Genomic DNA, 5,801 nt, shown 5'->3' with positions numbered 1-5,801 from the left:
GGGTAGCTTGGAAGGATCCAGCCAGATGACTGAGGGACCTAACTCAGCCCCTGGTAATTAGAACTTATCAGGGACTAACTGTATTGCTGCTGTCTATGATTTGTACCAATCTGTGATAGGAAGTACCTGATACATTCCTGCTGACCACGTGTGAATGTGAGTCTGTCTGTCATGGAGGGCAGAGGTGGGTGTGTGGCGAAGATTGTCGGCAGCCCTGGTCTAGTTTGCCTTATAGATCTCTGACTCTTAGGTATGTTGCTATTTTTCTACATTTAAAAAATGGACATATAATTCACATATCATAAAACCCATTAATCAAAAGCATGCAATTCAGTGGTTTTCAGTATACTTACAAAGTTGTGCCACCTTCAGCATAATCTGTTTCCAGAACATTTTCACTAATCCAGAAATAAACCCTGCATTCGTTAGCAGTAACTCTCCACTTCCCTGCCTCCCACCCCAGGTGACCACTCATCTACTTTGTTTCTTTAGATTTACCTGAAAAAATATCCTATATATTTAATATAAACAGAATCATACAATATAGAGCCTTTCTGTCTGACTTCTTTGGCTTTGCATAATGTTCTCAAGGCTCATTTATGTGGTGGCATGTATCAATACTTCACTCTTTTGGGGGGCAGAATACTATTCCATTGTATGGATTTACCACATTTTGTCTGTTCATCACTTGGTGAGCCTTTGGGTTCTTTCCAAATTTTGGTTATCATGAGCATTCATGTACAAGTTTTTGTGTGGACACTGTGTTGCCATTTCTCTTGTATAGATATTTAGTAGTGGAATTGCTGGGTTATATGATAACTCTATGTTTAACTCTTCAAGGCACTGCCAAACTTTTTTAAAGTGGCAGTACCATTTTACAATCTCACCAGAAATATGTGATGGTTCTTATGTTTCCACATCCTCACCAATACAAATAATTATCTGTCTTTTTTATGATAATCTTCCCAATATATGTGAAATAGTATATCATTGTGGTTTTGATTCATATTTTCCTAATGACTAATGATGTTGGACTTCTCCATGTGTTTAATGGCCATTTATCTTCTTTGGAAAAATGTCTAATCAGATTTTTTTGCCCATTTTCAATTGGGCTGTCTGTTTTGTTATTAAGTTCTAAGAATTCTTTATACATTCCATATACTAGATCCTTATTAGACAGGTCTGTATACTAGACAGATCTGTATACTAGATCCCTTCCCCAGGGGATCTTCCCAACCCAGGAATCAAACCTGGATCTCCCTCATTGCAGGCAGATTGTTTACCATCTGAGCCACCAGGGAAGCCCCTTATTAGACATATGATTTGTAAATAGATTTTCCCATTCTGTGGTTTGTCTTTTCAGTTTCTTGATGGTATTCTTAGAAGCACAAAAGATTTTAAAATTTGACAAGATCCAATGGATCTCGTTTTTTCTTCTGTTGCTCTGGGGATAGTGCTATTTTAAATGAGAGAACAGCTCATGGAAATGGCCACTGGCCAATGGAGTTTGCTAGGGGTTAACATGTGGCTGGAATCCTAAAGCTGGACAGACTGAATTATCTTTAATCCTATTACTGGAGTTAGATAACACTTAGAATTAGATAATCATTATCTAGTTGTTGACAATTCTGTTGCTAACATGGTAGAGAGATAGGGAGGTTCTGGAAGAGAGTGAAAAGGTTGTCACCTCTGGGTCTCCATTTCCAGTGCTGATTGCAGGACTACAGTAGAAACCTGAGGGCTGGACAAGAGCAAAGACATTTTGCTACACTTAAAATCAGCTTTGAACTCAAGGGTTGATTTCTAAATCACTGTTTAAACTTTTGGCCTTGATTTGAATCAGATTTGCATTTGAAAATAAAGAGGGCTTTCCATTTGTAAGATTCTAACCCACATTTTTTTTTTTTTAATTTCACATGGGATTTCAGTTGTGTTTGGTTTTTAAATTATCCTAGACCCAGGAGGGTAAGTCCTGTATTCTCATTTTATCATCCAATCAAATAGTACTTTTGTCTAGAAGCACCGTGCTTTAAAGGCAAACTGTTCACAACCTTTCACCCCCAACCCTGAGCTGCAGACTTTTGTGAAAATCAGGTTCTGGGCCAGTTGTGCTGAGTGTGCTTAGTTACTCAGTTGTGTCCGACTTTTTGCAAACCCATGGACTGTAGCCCACCAGGCTTCTTTGTCCATAGAATGCTCCAGGCAAGAATACTGGAGTGGGTTGTCATATCCTCCTCCAGGGAATCTTCCCAACCCGGGGATTGAACCCAGGTCTCCTGTATTGCAGGCAGATTCTTTATCAGGTGGCTCTTTACCATCTGAGCCACTAGGGAAGCTCAGTTAAGTCTTGATAAAGTTGTAAAAGGTCTCTTCATACCTGAGCTCCCATCCTCCATCTGGCCACAGTCACAATAGAAGCAGGAACCCAAGGGGCAGATTTCTTTCCTCACTCAACTTCCAGGCACTGTAGGAGGAAGGAGAGTTCCCTGCACCTGCTTGCCAAGCTCTGCTCTACTTGCTGAACTCTGATCAGCATAAACAGGTCGTTCTGGCTACAAGTTCCCCCAAATTCTCCTTACTTGTATGTTTAAGGCACACAAGCTCCCCTGTGTAAAGCTCTCTATTTACAATGAATCAATTATTTATTTTTATTATTTGATAATTTTATTAATTATTTAACTATTATTGGAGAAGGAAATGGCAACCCACTCCAGTATTCTTGCCTGGAAAATCCTATGGACAGAGGAGCTTGGTGGGCTACAGTTCGTGGGGTTGGCAAGAGTCAGATATGACTGAGCACACACACAATTATTAATTATTCTTACTGTTCAAAAGAAACTTTCACACTGCCCAGCCAAACACTTAGCCCCAAGATGCTGAGAGTGGGCACAAGGACAGAGCCCAATTCGCATCATGGATTCTGGTCATTGGGGTCATACTTGATCATGACTTTCAACCCCAAACCCTTTTTGGAGGTTTCAAAAGCCCCCAGAGCTTTCACCATAGGAAACCGATGGGTGACCAAGGGCTTTATATTCACAAACTTGGATGCAAGTGTTGAAATAACCATTGGCCACATTTTGCAGTAGCGAAATGCCCTTGATATCCACCTTCCAGGTGGCTGCATGCACGAAGGGCCCACTGGTCATCTCAGAGCCCAGCACCACCAGCACCAGCCCACCAGGATGAGTCTGGTAGATATCTGCCTGGATGGAGGTCTCTGCTCCTGTGCACTTGATGGTGACTTCCAGCTTGCTGCCCAGAAGACCTTCTGCTTTCTTGGCTATTTCCTGAGGGCTCTCATTGGAGTCCAGAGGATGAAATCAGCCCCAACTTCCTTGGCTTTAGACAACCGAGAGGCTGACAGATCAGTCACCACCATTTGAGCTGCACCCATCGCCTTGGCTGTGAGGAACTGACCAGTCCATCTGGCCCAGCTCCACACACAAGGACCTTGTTTCCAGTTTGCCGGCAGGCATGAATCCCCACAGACAGTGGCTCAACCAAGGCCCCTTCCTCAAAGGTGACATTGTCAGGAAACTTGTAGCAGAAATTAGCCTTGTGCTTGTAGAACTGGCAGAGGTTCCCATCATCGGGCGGCATGACACAGAAGAAGATGGTTGGTGACAGATTGTATCGGCCAGTCTTGCAGAGTTCATCAAGTTTCTCAAGGAGCTCCAAGCTCAATGTCAACATGATCACCTGGTTATAAGTGCTTGACCGATGATTCCACTTTTATGACTGTTCTCAAAGCTTTATGCCCTAGCACCATTGGCTTTTTCACAACAAAATTTCTGATTCGACCATGCTGCCGGCCATGGACATCTGAACTACAAATTCCGACAGGATGTATCTTCAGTAGCACCTCATTTGGGCCTGGTTCAGGGATAGGATAGTACTCCAAGTGCAGGTCTCTGGGTCCATGCACCACCAAGCAGAGGTCGTCAGGCTTGGCTGCCGCCATGTTTGTCCCTCCCTCCTTTCCGGTCAGGGCTGCTGTCTGCTGTTCGTGAGGTGGTTTAGTTTGCAGCCCCTGGAGGGTTCTCCCAGATTTTAAATTGTGAAAGTGGTTGAATCCAGTTTAAAAACCAAGAGAAAGCTGTTGGCAACTCTAGCTGGGGATCCCACAGTATATAAAATAGGGAAGCAATTCAGAATTTTTCAAGGTGAATTCATGGTTGTGTTGAGTAGATCTTTGCTAATTTCTGCAGTTGGCTCTTGAGAATCTCTCTGCTTTGGAGCACATTGCTCAGAGAATCTTCAACTCTAAGGATCAGAAGGAATCTTAAAAGTCATCTTTTTTAAATCTGCTCACCAACAATGAGTGGAATGTAGCAGGGAAGGTGCCAGGGACAACGGTGAGGGGACATGTGGCTTAAGGATTTTATGCCCACTTCATTCAGCTTCAGGAAGGACAGATACTAAAGGAAGGGAGAGAAATAAAGTGGGGAAAGAGGTTGAATAAGAATGAAATCAGTTGGATTTACAACTAAGGGAGAAGGCCAGCTTTTGAGACTCTTTCTAAATTCCTGCCAGCTGCACTTCATTATTCCATTCTCTGGGATCAGATCCTGTTTTATGAACTCTATCCTAGCACTGATCACTGTTATCTTTGAATGTGTCTATATGTTCTTTTAGACCAGGAGCTCTTGGAGAAAAAAAAGCCACAGCCTCACTCATATGTGTAGCCTTTCCAGTCTTTGATACTTAGGGACTTAGCTGATAGTATGGTTGCACAGCTACAAATGGGGGCTTTAGCATCAGTAAAGCTGACTCCCAGCTTCAGTAGCTTCAGATTGGAAATCTCTCCTTGATTTTGACTGGCTCCGTGACCTTGGGCAAGTTACTTAAGTCTTAGTGACCTCATACATAAGATGAAGAGTAAGAATGAGTTGTAAGGATGAGAGCTGTGTAGAGTCCTTGGCACTTGGCAAATGATTGCTGCTGAGGTTCAGATTAGCAGGCCTCAAGAAGTGCTTGCTGGGGGCCTTCCCTGGTGGTCCATTGATTAAGGTTCCATATTCCCAATGCAGGAGGCACAGGTTCAATCCCTGGTCGGGGAAGTAAGATCCCACATGCTCTAAGGCATGGTTGAAAAAAGAAATGTTTGCTGAGGTAATTTTCCAGGGGCAGAGGGAAGAGCTCCAGACTCATGAGGCACGACTTGAGCTGACTTCCAGGAGTGCTGAAGCCATTCTTAATTCTTGAATCTCAGAGTGGTGACTGCCTGACTCTGATCAACTGGGCTACCCAAGTTCAGCTAACTTAAGATCATGTGGCTCTGTTGTTCTGGAGACCTCTTTGATTTGGTTCACCTGCCCCTTAATCCAGGGTAACAGGTTAGGTTTTACCAATGCTGCTGCCAGGGGAGGAGACGGTGGAGCACATGCTAAGGAGTCAGGAAGTAAACATGTGCACCCCTTTTCCTTCCAGAGCTGGACTTTGTTGTTGTTATTCATGTCTGACTCTTTGTGATCCCATGGACTGCAGTGTGCCAGGCTTCCTTGTCATTCATTATCTCCCAAAATTTGCTCAAACTCATGTCCATTGAGTCGGTGGTGCCATCCAGCCATTTCATCCTCTGTCATCCCCTTCTCCTCCTGCCTTCAATCTTTCCGAGCATCAGGGTCTTTTCCGATGAGTCAGCTCTTCTCATCAGGTAGCCAAAGTATTGAAGCTTCAGCTTCCTTCCAATGAATATTCAGGGTTGATTTCCTTTTAGGATGGACTGGTTTGATCTCCTTGCAGTCCAAGGGACTCTCAAGAGTCTTTTCCAACACCACAGTTTGAAAGCATCAATT

General features: G+C 43.5%; 1 pseudogene; it reads right to left on the bottom strand.

Annotated features, from left to right (window-relative positions):
* Positions 1-2,911: 2,911 nt before the first annotated feature.
* On the bottom strand, positions 2,912-3,966 carry LOC112445819 (sorbitol dehydrogenase-like; annotated as a pseudogene).
* Positions 3,967-5,801: the final 1,835 nt, after the last annotated feature.

Source organism: Bos taurus, unplaced genomic scaffold (assembly GCF_002263795.3).
Source record: "Bos taurus isolate L1 Dominette 01449 registration number 42190680 breed Hereford unplaced genomic scaffold, ARS-UCD2.0 Super-Scaffold_1723_ScbfJmS_2085, whole genome shotgun sequence".
In the NCBI taxonomy this organism is placed as follows: domain Eukaryota; kingdom Metazoa; phylum Chordata; class Mammalia; order Artiodactyla; family Bovidae; genus Bos; species Bos taurus.
This window is presented reverse-complemented; position numbering and strand designations above follow the sequence as displayed.